General features: G+C 44.5%; 1 protein-coding gene and 1 pseudogene across 1 annotated transcript in view; one reads left to right on the top strand and one right to left on the bottom strand.

Annotated features, from left to right (window-relative positions):
* The window catches only part of Kif1b (kinesin family member 1B), a 191,339-nt gene extending 173,912 nt beyond the window's left edge, over positions 1-17,427 (bottom strand). The window contains exon 1 of the mRNA XM_045150524.1: positions 17,322-17,427. The gene's annotated coding sequence lies outside the window, so the exon portion shown is untranslated. The remainder of the gene's footprint in view (positions 1-17,321) is intronic.
* Positions 1,782-2,890, top strand: LOC101605609 (annotated as a pseudogene).
* Positions 17,428-18,533: the final 1,106 nt, after the last annotated feature.

Raw genomic sequence — 18,533 nt, 5'->3', positions numbered from 1 at the left:
CAAACAAATGAAACAAACAAACAAACAAAGAACATAGGTGGCCCAGCATAAAGACAGGATAATTAGAGTTAAAGGGGGGAGGAGGGCTGGAGCGATGACTTAGCAATTAAGGCACTTGCTTGCAAAGCCTAAGAACTCATGTTCAAATCTCCAGATCCGGACTGAGTATGGTGGTGCATGCCTTTAACTCCAGCACTTGGGAGGCAGAGGCAGGAGGACTGCTGTGAGTTCGAGGTCATCCTGAGACGACATAGTGAATTCCAGGTCAGCCTGAGCTACAGCGAGACCCTACCTCATAAAACCAAAAAAAAAAAAAATTCACCAGGTCCCACATAAGCCAGGTGCAGTTACACAAGCATGCAAGGTCACACATGTGCACAAGGGGGCACATGTGTCTGGAGTTCAACTGCAGTGCCTGGAGGCCCTGGTTCACCAATTCTCATTCTCTCTCACACACACACATTAAAAAAGGGGGGTACTGAGGAGATGGCTCAGAGGTTAAAGGCACTTGCTTCCAAAACCTGCTGGGTTTGATTCCCTAGTAGCATTATAGCCAAATACACAAAGTAATCCATGGTCTGGAGTTCATCTGCAGTAGCCAATAAGTCCTGGCACAACTATGGTCTCTCTGTCTATTTTCCTCTTTCTCTCTCCCCTCCCAAATTAAAAAAAAAAAGAAATAAAATTTAAATTTAAAAAAAAAAAAAACCACATTTGGACAGAGCATGGTAGCACACACCTTTAATCCCAGTATTTAGGAGGCCGAGGCAAGAAAATCACTGTAAATTTGAGGCCAGCCTGACACTGCACAGTGAATTCCTGGTCAATCTGGGCAAGACCTTACTTAGGAAAAAAAAAACACAGTTGAGCTTAGAGGCACTGTCTGTAGTCCTAGCACTTAGAAGGTGAAGGTAGGAGGAAGAGGAGTTCAACATGATTCTCAGCTACATAGTGGGTTAGAGACTATGTCTCAAGAAATAAAGACAGGGACTGGAGAGATGGCTCAGGGGTTAAAGATCCACGTTTGCAAAGCCTAATGACCTGTGTTCAATTCCCCAGTACCCATGTAAAGACAGATGCACAAAGATGCATACATCTAGAGTTTGTTTGTACTGATAAGAGGCCTTGGTGCGCCCACTGTGTCTATTTCTCTCTTCCTAGTTCTCTCTCTGCTTGCAAATAAATAAATTTTAAAAACAAAAAAAAAAAAAAATAGAAGAAAGAAAAAGAAAACAAGAAACCTGTAAATGGACTGAAAAACATCAAGTATATAAAGTCATGATTTTGGGCTGGAGAGATGGCTTTGTGGTTAAAGCGCTTGCCTGTGAAGCCTGAGGACCCCGGTTCGAGGCTCTATTCCCCAGGACCCACGTTAGCCAGATGCACAAGGGGGCGCCCGCATCTGGAGTTCATTTGCAGTGGCTGGAGGCCCTGGCGTGCCCGTTCTCTCTCTCTGTCTGCCTCTTTCTCTCTCTGTCGCTCTCAACCAAATAAATAAAAATGAACAAAAAAATTAAAAATAAATTAAAGTCATGATTTCATAATACTACAACAGGAAATCTCAACACTCTGGGGGTTTGTATGTTACTCAGTGGTAGTGTTTGCCCAGCATACGGGCAGGACAGCCTGTGTGTGATCCCCAACACAGAAGTGGAGGGAGGAGAAGAGGAAGGAGGAGCCGCCCGCCGGTCCTTTTAACAACGGGCAGCACAAGCGGCCCAGTGCTGGGACGGAGACTGGAGTGGCCGCGTCCAGCAGGCCGGGCGCGCTGTCGGGGTCCCATGGAGCTGGAGGGGCAGTGGTGGCGAGGACAGCTGGCTGCAGACATCCACCAGGCGCTTCAGTACAAGGAGCTGAAGTTGCCCTCTTACAAAGGCCAGTCCCTTCAACTGAGTCTCAGGCGATATTTTGCTGACTTGATTGCCATAGTGAGCAACCACTTCACACTCTGCCCTTCTGCTTGACATCTTGCCGTCTATTTGCTGGACCTGTTTATGGATCGCTATGACATCTCTATCCAGCAACTGCATTTAGTTGCACTTTCCTGTCTGCTTCTAGCAAGTAAATTTGAAGAAAAAGAAGATAGTGTGCCTAAGTTGGGGCAGCTCAACAGCCTGGGTTGTACGACTAAGATGAATCTAGTGCTTACAAAGCAAAATTTGCTACATATGGAACTATTATTATTAGAAACCTTTCAGTGGAACCTCTGCCTTCCAACAGCTGCCCATTTCATTGAGTATTATCTCTCTGAAGCAGTACATGAAACAGATCTTCATGATGGCTGGCCAATGATTTGCTTAGAAAAAACTAAACTCTGCATGGCCAAGTATGCAGATTACTTTCTGGAAGTGTCTCTACAAGTAGCTGCTGCATGTGTGGCTTCTTTGAAGATTATACTTCGTCTTTCTCCAGCGTGGCCCAAGAGACTGCATCGTCTTCTGCTTACTCCTGGGATTTCTTAGTGCAGTGTATTGAGCGGCTATTGATTGCTCACGATAATGACGTGAAAGAAGCAAACAAACAGAGAGGACAGACAGGTTCTCAGTCAGCACAGCTGGGTGTGTTCCAGACAGCCTCCCACCCCTCGCGGCCAGTTCACTTTCAGCAACCTCAGTATCTTCACCAGACCTCCCTACAGTATCGCCATCCTGTATCAGAACCACCAAGCGGCCCGCAGGTTGTCTCTACTACGCACACCTCATCTTACACACTACAGACATGTCCTGCTGGCTTTCAAACTAGTGTTCAAAGCCTTGGACACATGCAGAAAGGTGTTGGGATGTCCCTGGCAATACCAGTGGAAGTTAAGCCCTGTCTGAGTGTTTCAGATAACCGGAGCTATCAAGTAAATGAACATTACCCATGTATTACTCCATGTTTTGAGAGGTGATTATTTGTATGGGTTATAACTGACCGAGACGATTTTGTGACTTGTAGCTCTCAGGCAAGCTTTTTGTAAACCACTCTTCAGAAGGAAAAGGGATCCAAATAACACCACAACGCTTCAGGTACCAGCACCAGAAGACTTTCGATACACCATTAATACCTAGGAGGACTAAGCAAACCCTCTAACAGTGTGTGTGTCAAATCCTGTTACAACAAATCCCTGTGTGACAAAAATACTCAAGTCCTGGCAGGTGATCCAAATATTTCAAAACGCTCCACACAGCAGAAAATTTGGACAGACTCAATTTTCCATTTTGAGATTTACCTGTGGTAGGCTTTGGACCTTATTGTGGCATGTATGTCAAAGACTAGTGTTTATCTGTGAGCTTGCCAACACTGTCTTTTATGAAGGAACGTTACAGTATTAATTTTTGAACATATCTTTTTTTAATTCTGGAGTTTTGAGTTTTATTTTTGACCTACAGGTGGGTTTCTAACTAAATTTACTCATGAATTGCTAGGTATACTAATCCATGCAATTAAAAAAAAACCAGATTAATCTATATAACTTCTTATTATAAATAATATAGGTATCTGGATTTATGTACTAAAATTAAGGGTGAAGCAGATATTTTATCTTGAAATCATAAGAATTTTTGTTTTCTGGTTTTTTGTTGTTGTTTCCACTAAGTGATCAGCCACAAATATGTGGAATTAAAACATATAACTCAAAGAATTTCTACTACTTGGAAATACTTAACTGTAATCCAACATGCTTTGGGAATGTTATAGTGTGAACTACCTTTATATCATAGGCTACAATACTCATGCTAGGATGTGTTTTAAATGAGAACATAATACTGTACCACAGAATAAATGAAGTGGTTCATAGTAAAAAAAAAAAAAAAAAAGAAGAGGAGGAAGGATATGAAGAAGAAAGAAGGGAGAAAGCCAGGAAAGGGAGTGGAGAGACAGAACCCCCCTCTGGTTAAGCTGACTTATACACCAGTAACCTATGGATTTGGGAGCCTGAGATAGTGAGTTTAGGGCCAGTCTAGAGTTACACAGTGAATCCTAGGACCATTACTCAAAAAAAAAAAAAAAAAAAAGAGGCCAGGCATGATGGCACATACCTTTAATCCCAGCACTTGGAAGGCAGAAGTAGGAGGATCACTTTGAGTTCAAGGCCACGCTAAGACTTAGTAGTGAATTCCAGGTCAGCATGAGCTAGAGAAAGACCCTACCTCAAAAAAACAAAACAAAACAAAAGCAGAGGGCTGGAGAGATGGCTCAGCAGTTAAGCCATTTCCCTGCAAAGCCTAATGACCTGAGTTTGATTACCTAATACCCATGTTAAGTCAAATGCACACAGTGGCATGCATCTGGAGCTTGTTTGCATTGACTAGAGGCCCTGGTGAGCCCATATACTTAGTCACTCACTCTCTATCACTATCTCTCTGTTTGCAAATAATAAAAATAAAACATGGTTCAGGGATTAAGGATTAAGAGTGCTTGCTGCTTCAGCATGTGAGCCTTGGGAGGGCCTGAGACCAGTCCTATTCAATTCCCTAAGAACCCACATAAAATAGCTGGATGCTGAACATATATCTGCTACCCAAGTGGGGTAGTCACTGGGACTCAGACTGGAAATGATAAAATGGCAGCTCCAGGTTGAAGGAAAGACCTCATCTTAAGGAAGTACAGTTGAGTGACAGAGAAGAAAACCTGAAGTTCTCTGGCCTCCACAATCACACAGCTTGTGCAAATGCACACACTGAACAAAGCATCCAATTTGTTCAAATAAAGTTTGAGGTCACCCTGAGAATATTCCAGGTCAGCCTGGGCTAGAAAGAGACACACACTAACTTGAAAAACAAATTTTAAAAAAGGCCTAGTGTGGTAGCACAGACCTTTAGTCCCAGCATTCTGGGGGTAGAGGTAGGAGGATCTCCATGAGTTTGAGGCCACCCTGAGACTACATAGTAAATTGCAAGTCAGGGCGTGGTGGCACACGCCTTTACTCCCAACACTCAGGAGGCAGAGGCAGGAGGATCGCTGTGAGTACGAGGCCACCCTGAGAATACAGAATGAATTCTAGGTCAGCCTGGGCTAGAGTGAGACCCTACCTCAAAAAGCCAAAAAATGTATATATATATTCGGGCTGAAGAGATGGATTAGTGGTTAAGGTGCTTGCCTGCAAAGCCAAAGGAGCCAGGACCCATCTAAGCCAGATGCACAAGGGAGTGCACACATCTGAAGTTCACCTGCAGTGGCTAGAGGTGCTGGCATACCCATTCTCTCTCTCCCTCCCTCCCTCCCTCCCTCCCTCCCTCCCTCCCTCTCTCTCTCTCTCTCAAATTAATAAATAAAAATAAAATATAGAACTAAAAAAATTTTTTTCTAGCCAGGCATGGTGGTACACGCTTTTAATCCCAGCACTTGGGAAGTAGAGGTAGGAGGATTACTGTGAGTTCAAGGCCATCCTGAGACTACATAGTGAATCCCAGGTCAGCCTAGAGTGAGACCCTACCTCAGAAAAAAAAAAAAAATCTTTCCATATGACATTATATAGCTCATCTAATAATTCCTATGAGGACTGAGCAGATTTTAGGACCCAACACTTTATCTCTGACTATGCTATCCCTGTAAAAAGCCCCAAATATGTAAGAATTAGTGGGGGGGGGGAGTATGATCTTGTCTAGTCTTGATCTTTTTTTAACATTTTTATTTATTTTCCTAATTTATTTGAGAGCAACAGACAGAGAAAGAGGCAGAGAAGGCAGAGAGAGAGAGAGAGAAAGAGAATGGGTGCATCAGGGCATCCAGCCACTGCAAACGAACTCCATATACATGCGCCCCATTGTGCACATGGCCTACTGGGGAACCGAGCCTCGAACCGGGATCCTTAAGCTTCACAGGCAAGTGCTTAACTGCTAAGCCATCTCTCCAGACCCTAGTCTTGATCTTTGATTCTACAGATAAAAAACTGCAACAGGCCAAGCTGTGAAAGTTCAAAATGGATCACATGTCAGGAATGCTGCTTCTGCATTCTAATTCAAAGTCAAGAATGAGAATGCACAGAAATAGCCTTTAACAGATCAGATTTTCAATCTCCAATGTGGCTAACAGCTCAGACTCCCCATCTGTTTTCTTTTAACCACTGTCTAAAATAACCTGATACAATTTTTAGATTTATCAGACATATGTTCTTCTGCCTCAACAACTGAGAAATCAAGTATCCTCCTTTTCACTGCTGGCATGGTTTTATTCTCATAATCCAAGAATTACACCAAGAAACAATAGCTCAGGCTGGGACTATAGCCTCGTTGTAGAGTACTCGAGTACTTGCCTCGCATGCATAAGGCCCGTGATTTCATGCCCAGAAAAAACTAAAAAAAAAAATCTAAAACAAGACAATGGCCCATGGACATAAAAGTATCTAAATGGAAGTGCTTTCTTTGTTGTTTTGTTTTGTGTTCCTTTAAAAAAATTTTTAGCCTTGCAAGACACGGGGGTACACGCCTTTAATTCCAGCACTCAGGAGGCAGAGGAAGGAGGATCCCCATGAGTGTGAGGTCACCCTGAGACTACATAGTGAGTTCCTGGTGCACGCCTTTAATACCAGCACTGGGGAGGCAGAAGTAGGTGGATCACTGTACTCTGAGACTACATAGTGAATTCTAGGACAGCCTAAGCTAGATAGAGGGAGATCCTACCTCAAAACCCCCACCTAAAACAAAATTTTGACTGTTCACTACTATGAGGAGATTTGTTTTAATAACTGGCTAATTTCTGATCCCTGGAACTCTACCACTAGAATCCCAACATTTCACAGGCATTCCTCAATGGTCAAAATAAATGACAACACTTGTTCCTCCTGGAACTGGTCAGCCTAAAGCAAGTTCAGTCCAGTGATGGTATAGAAATGTAAATTTCAAACAAAGGATAATTCAAGTAGTAAGATTTCTTTTTGAAATCTGTTCCTTGCCCCACCTTTGCAGCTATATGCTAAGATGGCAGCTGACACTCTGGGTAAGAATGTAGGTCAGACAAGGTGTCAATCTGCCCACAGGATTAATAAACTGGTACTGAATTTGACAGGCATGTTTTCTTTAGATGACAGCACAGAATACAAGTATTTCAGGCTCTCCCCAGGATTGAATCATAGTTTTGTGCTGTGGTAGTCATTGTATGTTTCATACCTGAATCACGTTAGTTATATTTTTCACTGAAAAAAGTTTAGTCGTAATAAAAGGGAGTCAGGTAGCTTTGTTAGTCAGTTAGGGGGGGGCCTGAAAGTAAAAAAGGCAAGACGGTCTGTCCTTGTGAAATCTACACTTACTAGAGAGCAAAGGCTGATTTGACCTCCTATCTCCTGCCTAGTTTCCTAGACCTGTTTTTTCATATCTGAGGGAGACCTCTTTTTCTAGAATTCAAAACTAATCCTGACATTGTGGTTGATCAAGTTCAGACCCTAGAACTTGATGTCATGGCTAACCTCTTCCTGAGCCAGCCTCTAGACCAGACCAATCAGCTACCTCTCTGGCTCACCTGAGCTAGAAGGTAGGGCCCACCACCATCAAGCCTATAAGTACATTTATGAGGGGAAGAAAGGCTCTCTGGGCTGCCTGGCCACTCCTGAACCTCCTAACAGAGAACCCCCTAATGTCTGTTCCTGAAAGGACTCTCTCTATGCTCTCTACATGGCAGGAGCTCTTTATACTTTCTTCCCTCTCTTTTTATGTTTTTTTCTGGCTCACCATGGGCTTTCAGACCACTTAGGTGTATTCACTTCCTTCCCCTGGTTCTGTACTTCCATCAATAAATATAATATTTTAATAATTATCCTCAGTCTTAACTGACCCAATTTTTATTTGGTTAGAAGTAGACATAAACCTAGGGTTTGGGGTTCTAGGACTTTCCTGAACTCCTCACACACCATTTCAATAATGTTATATTCTCCATGTGGAAAGCAGATGGTTTACTTCTGTTTTTATTTTTTATTTATTTATTTTTAATTTTTTTATTTGAGAGAAAGAAAGAGAGAGAGAATAGTCATGCCTGGGCCTCTAGCCACTGCAAATGAACTCCAGATGCATGCACCACCTTGTGCATCTATCTGGCTTATGTGGGTCTTGGAGAATTGAACCAAGGTACTTTGGCTTTGCAGTCAAGGACTTTAACTGCTAAGCCATCTCCCCAGGTCTTTTTAATTTTTTAAAATATTTCAGGCTTTTTGTTTTTTAGTTTTTCAAGGTAGGGTCTCACTCTAGCCCAGGCTGACCTGAAATTCACTCTGTACTCTCAGGCTGGCCTCAAACTCACACAATCCTCCTCTCTCTGCTTCCCAAGTGCTCCACGCCTGGCCTACATATTTTACTTATTTATTTATCTGAGAAATAAGAAACAGAAATGAGAAACAGAAAGAGGCAGAGAGAGAAAGAGAGGGAGAATGGACACACCAGGGCCTCTAGTCACTGCAAATGAATTCCAGATGCATGTAACACCTTCTGTATCTGGCTTTACATGGGTACAGGGGAATTGAACTCCTGTCCTTAGGCTTTGCAGATAAGTTCCTTAATCACTGAACCATCTCTCCAGACCCCTGGGCTATTTTTTTAAAGGATCTTTGAAGGACACTTGCTGGTCAGTCAGATGGAAAATGGCAGCTCTAGGTTCAGTGAAAGATTTCAGCTCTAGAAATAAATGGAAGAGTGATAGAGAAGGGCGTCTGACAGGGCACATTCATCTGTACACACGTATGCTGTCACAGTCACCTTCACGCCACCGCGTGAATCTCCAGAACAAACAGTTAAGGGAGGAAGGGAATCTGAAGCTTACAGATCCAGGAGAAGTTCCATACAGGCAGAAGAAGATGACCCCTTTCACAAGTCCATGCATAGAGAAAAATTACCACCTGCACCACAAATAGGCACACACCAGGAACCGCAGGCAGAGCAAGCACTCTGCATATCTTTAGGATGGAATTCCAGATCTGCCCACACACCTTAGGGCTGGACCTTAGGATCCACCCACAGTGACACCAAGTTACAAGCTTGAATAAAACTCCTGAATCTATTAGGGGACATCCATTCAAGCTACCACATATGCATACAGATGTACAACACCATACACCTAAAACCTGATTCACTTTAAAATTTAACATCCGGGCGTGGTGGCACACACCTTTAATCCCAGCACTTAGGAGGCAGAGGTAGGAGGATCGTCATGAGTTCAAGGCCACCCTGACACTACATAGTGAATTCCAGGTTAGCCTGAGCTAGAGCAAAACCCTACCTTAAAAAAGAAACAAACAAACAAACAAACAAACAAAGAATCCTTGAGAACTCCTGCCTTTCACTTAAAGAACAGTTTGGAGACCACACATCTTTGTATCAGTATGCCTGTAAAATCTTTCCCTTAAAATTTCTTTAGAGCTTTTTTGTTTGTTTTTCTGGTGATGTTCTGTTTTTTTGCGACAGGATCTTGCCATATAGCCCAGCTAGATTCAAACTCATATTCTCCAGCCTCCTTAGTGCTGGTTTATGGCATGCATCATCACACCTGATTCTCTTTAAAATTTAACATCCAAGCCAGGCATGGTGGCACATGCCTTTAATCCTGGCACTCAGGAGGCAGAGGTAGGAAGATCACCCAGAGTTCAAGGCCACCCTGAGACTGCATAGTAAATTCCAGGTCAGCCTGAACTAGAGTGAGACCCTACCTGGGGGGGGGAGGGAATTAACATCCAGAAAAAGTTTGTTGGGCTAGAGAGATGGCTTAGTGGTTAAGCACTTGCCTGTGAAGCCTAAGGACCCCGGTTCGAGGCTCGATTCCACATTACCCACTTAAGCCAGATACACAAGGCAGCACATGTGTCTGGAGTTTGTTTGCGGTGGCTGAAGGCCCTGGCGTGCCCATTCTTTCTCTCCCACTCTGCCTCTTTCTCTCTCTCTCAAACTAAAAAAAAGAAAAGAAAAGAAGAAAAATGGTTGTTTTGACAAGTTATTAGCCTTTTCTTGGACAAAATAAAAAATTGAATAATTCAGCCGGGCATGGTGGCACATACCTTAATCCCAGCATTCAGGAGGCAGAAGCAGAGGGATCACTATGAGTTTGAGGCCAGCCTGAGACTACATAGTAAGTTCCAGGTCAGCCTGACCTAGAGCGAGACCATACCTCAAAAAACCGAAAAAGAAAAAGAAAAAACAACACATAATTCATCTTTTCTCTTTTGCTTTAACTTCTAAAAGCTTCAAAATTAAAGTTCTTTTTTTTAAAAAAATATATATTGGGCCAGTGGGATGGCTTAGCAGTTAAGGCATTTGCCTGCAAAGCCAAACACCCAGGTTCAATTCCCCAAGACCCATGTTAGCTAGATGCACAAGGGTGCACACACTAGAGTTTGTCTGCAGTGGCTGGAGGTCATGGTGTGCCCATTCTCTCTCTATGAGACTCTTCTTCTGTCTGTAGCTCTCAAATAAATAAATAATAAACAAAAAATATAAGTAAAAATAAATAAATAAATAAACATTGTGCCAGGCATGGTGGTGCACGCCTTTAATCCCAGCACTCAGAAAGCAGAGGTAGGAGGATCACCGTGAGTTCAAGGCCACCCTGAGACTATAGTGAATTCCAGGTCAACCTCAACTAGAGTGAGACATATATGGGGGGGAGGGGGAGAGGGAGAGTGGGTTAGAGTTTTTTTATTTGAGAAAGAAAGAAAAAAAATGGGTATGCTGGGCCTCTTCCTGCTTAAAAAAAAAAAAAAAGAATTCCAGATGCATGTACCACTTTGTGTATCTGGCGTAATATATTTACTGGGAAATTGAACCCGGTCTGGCAGACTTTGCAAGCAAATTCTTTAACTACTGAACCACCTCCCTAGCTCTCAACATTGAATTTCAACAACTTTCCTAGAGGTAGTGGTATAAATTATAAATAAACAAAACTAAGTCAGGAGTGGTGACACACGCCTTTAATCCCAGCACTTGGGAGGCAGAAGTAGGAGGATTGCTGTGAATCTGAGGCCAGCCTCAAGCTACAGAGTGAGTTCCAGGTCAGCCTGGGCTAGAGTGAGATCCTACCTTAAAAAATAATAGTTAAAGAAATAAATAAAATAACTGGGTTGGAGAGATGGCTTAGCAGTTAAGGCCCTTGTCTGCAAAGCCTAAGGACTCAAGGTTCAATTCCCCCAGTTCCCACGTAAGCCAGATGCACAAGGTGGCACATGCATCTGGAGTTCATCTGCAGTGGCTGGAGGCTCTGGCATGCTGGTTCTCTCCTCCCTCCCCCCCCCCCCGCCTCTTTCTATCTTAAATAAATGAATAAATAAAATAAAATAAAAGTTATGCAAAATGGACAACGGAGAGATAGCTCAGCACTTAAGAGGACTTCTTACACAACCAGGAGGCCTGAAGGTGCCTGAATTTGACTCCTTAGCACCCACTAAACAGTTGGGCATAGGTGCATCTGTAACCCCAGTTCCATGAAGAGCAGAGAATCACTGGGGCTTGTGAAAACAGCAAGTTCTGATATCAGTGAGAGACTTTGTCTCAAGGAAATATGGGTGAGCAATGGAAGGAAACATCTAACACTCTCCTCTGGCTTCTACAAGCACACACAGGTGTGTTTACACCACATTCACACCACACTACACATACTATACGTACTCTTATTAAAAAAATATAAGTCAGATGTTGTGGTGGCGCATGCCTTTAAACCCAGCACTTAGGAGGCAGAGGCAGGAGGATCACTGTGAGTTTGAGACCACCTTGAGACAACTCAGTGAATTCTAGGTCATCCTGAGCTAAAGACCCTATCTTGGGGAAAAAAAAAGGAGGAAGGGGAAAAGAGAAGGAGTACGGTACAGAAATCACCAAAAAAAAAAAAAAAGTTACAAAATGCCATAATAAAACCCAATTATTTATTTCTAATGAAGGAACAATAAAAAGCACAGCTTTGGGTGGAATTGTCTAGGCTGTGGCTTGTTGGCGATACTCCTACCTCTGCCTTCCGAGTGCTGGGATTAAAGGTGTGCGCCACCATGCCCAGCTGACACGTACTTTTTAATGCTTTAGTCAACAGCTACACATTGAATACATACAATATAATAAGGATATAAATCCTGGGATAATTAATAAACAAAACCAATAAACCTCACTGTCATTAAATCTTACATTCTAGTAGGAAAAGGAACACCAAAAGTAGTAAACTCAGCCAGGTGTGGTGGCACATGACTATAATCCCAGCACTCGGAAGGCAGAGGTAGGAGTATCGCCAACAAGCCACAGCCTAGGAGGATCACTGAGAGTTCGAGGCCAACCTGAGACTACATAGTGAATTCCATTCCAGGTCAGCCTGGGATAGAGTGAGACCCTACCTCGGAAAACCAAAAAAGAAAAAAAAGGAGAAAGTAGTAAACTTTAGACATTGTAATAAACTTTGTGGAGGAGGGGATGGCTAAGGAAAGGGCGGTGGAATGAGTGCTATGCAGGTGTGTAGATGAGCTCAAGGTAGGCTGTTGAGGTGGAAGATTTAAGCAAAGACCTGACAGTGGTGAAGGAATTAGCCAAGCAGATTTCAGAGGAAGAGTATTCCAGGCAAGAGAGTCAGAACAAGTGTCCTAAGGTGAAACTGTGCCTGGTATGAACAGTGGAAAAAGTCAATGAAGGGCAAAGATGAGCAGCCAATGCAGTAAGCCCCTAAAGATTAGAAGCTAGTGATCTACAGAACACTGGCCAAAGGATTAGCTGAAGTCAGGGACTGAGTAACCTTTCTCAAATTGGAGGAAAAAGGAGGGCAGAAAAATTATAAGGAGAGGAAGAGGGAGGCTCAAGGAATTCACACATTTTTTTCAGACTGTGAGGTGGTAGAATACCTTTTCTGCCAAGCAGAAAAGCACCCCCATGTGGGAGGCCACAGCCCCTGTGGACATGCTGAGAGGGAGTAGAGAAGATCTGCTTCAGCAGACACCAAAAACAGTACAGAGAAGACCTCACACTCCACACTGATGGTGGCACTAATCCCCAGCCCCATGGTAGGCTTCTCTGCCAAACAGTAAGAAAAGGGTGTGGATGGCAGGAATGCTACAGGCTGGCATCTGCTCAGTAGGGATAGAACAAATGCAAGTGCTCATAAGAACAGAGCAGCACAGCATGCCCCAGAAGGCACCAAAGGCAGCAAAGGAAGGAGGGTAAAAGAGACTGAAGGCCTGGGATACTCAAAGTGGAGGAACACAGGAGACACTATGAAAAGTGATTGCTCTAAATTATCAGAGTCCAGATCAGAAGGTAAATTGAGATCTGAGGGGCTGGAGAGATGGCTTAGCGGTTAAGGTGTATGTCTGCAAAGCCAAAGGATCCTGGTTCGACTCTCCAGGCCCCACGTAAGCCAGATGCATAAGGTGACACATGCATCTGGAATTCATTTACAGTGGCTAGGGGCCCTGTCACACCCATTCTCTCCCCACCCCACCCCTTTCTCTCTCTCAAATAAATAATTTTTTTTTAATTTGAGATCTGAAAGTGATGGCATATTAGAAAATGGGATCACAATACTGACTTACTAGAAAGGAACCAGGCCAACGGCTGCTGAAACAGAAGTGAAGGATTTTAAGGGAAAGGTGGTTACTAAGGAAGTTCAGCCCAGTGGTTACTAGCTAGTTCTAGTGACCTGACAGAAATCACTGTTTCAGTTTCTTCATCTGAAAAGAAGGGACAATATCACTACCTATTTCACATGTTTGTCTATGGATTAAATTAATTAATAAATGTACAGTGTTCAGAAAAGAACCTGGTTGGGCCTGTTGGCACACTCTGCTTAATCCCAGCACTCAGGAAGCAGAGGAAGGAGGATCACTGTGAGTCTGAGGTCATGCTGAGACTACATAATGAATTCCAGGTCAGCCTAGGCTAGACCAAGACCATGCTTCATAAAAGAAAAAAAAAAAAAAAGAAATAGCTTGACTGTAGCTGCCCCTCTGTGGTATAACAATTGCCTCCTCGCATATGCAAGGCCCAGGGCTCAATCCCTAGCTCTGCAAAAACAATAGTACTACTTTAGATTGAAGAGAAAACTACCCTAAGAATCCAAAGTGCCAAGGAAAGTGATGACAGAAGGCTGTGTAACTGAATGACAAACTGTGGTGTAAATAATGTGATAGTGAAGTTTTTTTTTTAATGTGATATTAAGTCATTTTTAAATCCATCAAACATTTACAGTTTTGTAACACGAAAACCATACATAATCACCAAGCAATGGTAACAGTATCAACTGAGTAGCAAATGATAAGTACTACATAGCATTAGAAAGAAGAATAATCACAGAAACTTCCAGACACAGGCATCCGCATACTAAGTTGTACTAAATAAAAGGAATTGGAGTTAAGTTAACCTCGCCGTATTTGTACAAATGGTAAAACCTGAGTTCCTTGAAGATAACAAACTAAGTCACAATATGTAAAAGACAGCTAACAAACCAAAAAGCCCAACTCACTGAGGTCTGAGATATTTTGTGCAAGTTTCCTGTCACAGTCACCTCCATTTAATTTCTTCTATCTATCCCCTTTCCCCCCCAAAAAAAAACAGTTCAAGATGTATACATATTTATTCACTCTCTTATACAACCTAGTAACTCATCAGCATCTTTTCAAACAAGGCCCTCTTTCAAAGAGAACTACACAAAGTAAAGCAGGCATGATACAACTTTAACTTCAGGGACTTGTGAAATTATATCACGTCAGCTTACAAGGGAAACACTTACTTCGGAGAAAACCCAGCACAATCAGTGAGGGCCCATTGTTGTCCTTCACTTTGTACCCAGGACAAGGCTATAGCAGAAAAATGAGCTACAAAGCCTTGGTCTTGGAAACTGTTGGCAGACTTTTCTTGGGCAATAATTTATTCCCTACACAAATTCAAAATGGAAAAGAGGAAAAGAAAAAAAGGAAAACTGCATTCATAACTAGTACTGAAAAGGTCAAACAGTGTGTCCTATGCTTAACAGGATAAACTCTAGAAAAACATTTATTAGAGCAGAGCTACATACAGATCTGTAAAACCTTCTTTCCACAGCAGATTCACAATCAGGTCTGATTTTATCAGATGCTAAAATTACATTTAATCAGATATTTATATAAATAAGGCACCTCAAAAATTAAAAATTTAGCTGGGCGTGGTGGTGCATGCCTTTAATCCCAGCACTTGGGAAACAGAGGTAGGACGACTGCCATGAGTTTGAGGACACTCTGAGACTACATAGTGAATTACAAGTCAGTATGGGCTAGAGTGAAACCCTACCTCGAAAAAAACAAAAAATAAAAATAAAATAAAAACTTAGAAATACTTATAAAACAAACATCCTGAATTTCTCTCATATTAAGGAATGCAAAAAAAAAAAATCTTACAAAAAACACTATCTTTTAAAGCCATTTTTATGTGACCAGTTTAAAGAGATTGTTCAATAATACAACCAAAAACAAAGTGTGTTAAGACTTTTCTTGGAAAAAGCTATTGGAATTTTCTTTTTTAGTACTTCACTTTAAGAAGATAGAAAAATGGACTTTGGGGATTGGAAGTGTAACTCAGTGGTAGACAGCTTGCCTAACATATCCAACACCTGGGCTGGGACTCTCCCACCCAACCCCCCCAAAAAAAACAAGAAATGAAATTTAAAAGCAGGTGTGGTGGCACATGCCTTTAACCCGAGCACTAGGGAGGCAGAGGTAAGAGAATCACCGTGAGTTTAAGGGTACCCTGAAACTACATAGTGAATTCCAGATCAGCCTGGGCTAGAGTGAGACCCTACCTCGGAAAAAAAAGAAAAGAAATGAATTTAAATAAAAGCAAAGAGCACGCCAAGGCAAGAAACGTGTCATCTATCCAGGGGCTGTGTATGTTAGGGTGTGGGGAAACATATTCACAGGCTCACCCACATCTGCTTTGCAAAGCACACATATGCACAATCCTCATGATGTATCTATCCACAAACAGAACATTAACAACTCCATAATCAATACCAAAAGAATTAAAAGACACCAACACTTCTTAGATGACAGCACACGCTACAATTCTTTTATGACTGAGCCAAGCAAACAAAATGCCAGCCTCTAAATAAAATACCCACCATGATACCACTTTTTAACAATTATTCAAACCCAATCAGCACTTTCACTGGGTTCAGATAGACACATCAGGACACAAAACATCATGTTCAGTATTGGTAGAACAGCTGCCTGGAGCAGTGAGAGATAGATAAGCAAGGGATCTGTTCACAGTCTAATTTAGGCTACCTCCAGATTCCACAAAGATGACACCCTGCACCCTCAGTAATACCACTGGCGGGCCTTCCCCACTATCAGAATATTCCAGTTTACTTAATCTCTGCATATTGAGCTACTATGCAAAGCTATTCACCCAATGTAATAGAACCTCTACAATGGTAAAGTGGCTTTATCACAGGAAAGGCATCAACAGGCCTTCTAGGGCCACAGTACTGGTCGTCGACATCAATGAGTATAGAAGCAGACTCTCATACCAACAAGAAAGGAATCTAGAAAGCAGTTTGCTCTGAAATCTCATTTAGCAATTTGCCAAAGAGAATAAAAGTGATTTTTTTTTTTAGCTCAAATCTGGTTTCATAGCCGCGAACGTGTTGCTGCGTTGCATGAACAATGACTAGCTTGCCCCAACGGCTTCCCAACCCCCACAACTTGGCTTCTGGTGCGGCCAGTCACCCTGAAAGCTGCCAGGGCTGTCACTCGGTGCCTTCCAGCAACAGGACTTGGCTCCTAAAGGATTTGTCAGATCATCTTCCCAATATGGCTGCCAGAGTAATCCTGGTCGGTTGAACGTCGAGACCACAACAGCCTTCCTTACCGCTGGCCAGCATCCAACAAGCCCCGTCCCTTTCCATCGCTTCCCCTTTCCAGTTCTTGCGCCCTCGGTGCCATGCTATGCCCTGTTTTCCTTCCTTCCACTAGCAGAGCGGCAGAGCCACACTCCTGGTAAACCCCTGAAGCCAACCACAATGGGGGGGGGGGCGGTAAGAAAGGCAGCGGGTGGGTTTCAAGGCAAGCAGCGTCGTGTGCCCCAGAGCTACAAATGTGCGCAGAGAGCCCAGGGCTCGGCTGGACGGAGGCGGGTCTGCTGGCCCGCGGGCAGCGCTGGGCCTTGGCACTCGGGGGGAGACGCAGGGCCGGGGCAAGGCACTGCGGGGGAGGAGGAGGGGACCAGCAGGCCGCTGGACCCAAGCCCGGGGCTCGCGGCCCGCCAGGGACGGCCCCTCCCCCGCCCCGAGGGCGATGCCCGCTCAGACCCCCGGCCCGGCGTCTCCCTCCCCCCTCCGCCCCAAACCCCACCCCGCCTCGAGAGCGGCCCTTTCGCGGGCTCCGCGACCCCGACGTCAACCGCCGCCCATCACCTCAGCCGCCTTACCTCCGCCGCGCTGCGGACCGACGGACGGGAGAGGGACGGGTCAGCAGACGCCGCGACGCGCGGGGGCGCAGGAGGCCGAGCACCGACGCACCTCAGCGGGAGCAGCGGCCGCCGCGAGCCGCAGGGCGCCGGTCCGCGGCCCCATCACGCAGCTGCCCGGCTTTGCATCGAGGGCGTCGGCTGCGGGCGGAAGGCGAACGCGTGCGGGGAGGCCGGGGCGCGGCGGAGGCTGCAGAGAATGAGACAAGCGGATGAGACGAGAGCGGTCGCTTCCCAAGGACCGCTGCCGTCTGACTGCACAGTCTCGCCGCTCGCGAAACTCCGCCCGAAGCCACCAGCGCGGGACACCGCCCCGAGCTGGAGCGCTGCGCGTCACTTCTGCCCGCCCAGCAACGGAGACGGACGCGAAAAGGAACCAATCAGAGCGAAGATTATGAGGAGGCCAACCAATCGTCGTGCGAGCCTTGGAAGGGGGCGGAGGATGTGCCAGTTGCTGCGGAGACACCCGAGCGCCTCCTGGCGGTCCCGGAGCAGGTGCGGGTGTGCCGGGTGGGCGAAGCCTGCGCCCAGAGTTCCCTCCCTGCTAACCCCCAAAGGGCATTCGTGGGTATTAGCCACGCCCCTGTAGCTGGATAACCCTCCTCGTAAGCCGACAAAAGGTTGACTGAGTGGCCGGGTAGGACTGGACAGTCCATATGCCAGCAGAGAACTGGGATGAATGTGGGAACGGCCGAGGGTGGAGTCATTGTCCGTATGGAAAACATACCCATCGTGGACCCACCGAACGGGGCGCGGAGGGAACCGAACCACGCAGAGGGATGAGTGTATCCCGCAGAAAGCTTTCTGGCCTATTCTTGTCGAACCCGAACGCAACACCTCCCACACGCCACCTTGGGAGAAAAGGCGGAATGAGTAATGGAAAAGCATGACTTAACTTAGTGGGCATTCAGCTCGGCTCCTTGGGAAAACACATGCAAGTGTGAGGAAAGGAACAAAACGCTTTGTATTCTTCTCAGTGAATGGACCCAGTGGGCTTGTGAATGGTGTCCTTGAAGGGGCTTGCTAGAATTCAGAAACTCCGAGAACACAGGAGGTCTGGAGAAGATTTAAAGAAAAAAAAAAAAAATCACATTTAGGATTCAGCTCCAAAGAAATATTTAACAAGTGTTCATGGGCAGTTCAATTCATTACTGAAGAAAATATCAAAATGAT

Source organism: Jaculus jaculus, chromosome 5 (genome assembly GCF_020740685.1).
Source record: "Jaculus jaculus isolate mJacJac1 chromosome 5, mJacJac1.mat.Y.cur, whole genome shotgun sequence".
Classification (NCBI taxonomy): Eukaryota; Metazoa; Chordata; class Mammalia; order Rodentia; family Dipodidae; genus Jaculus; species Jaculus jaculus.
The sequence above is the reverse complement of the archived record's forward strand: the minus strand, read 5'-3'. Positions and strand labels throughout refer to the sequence as shown.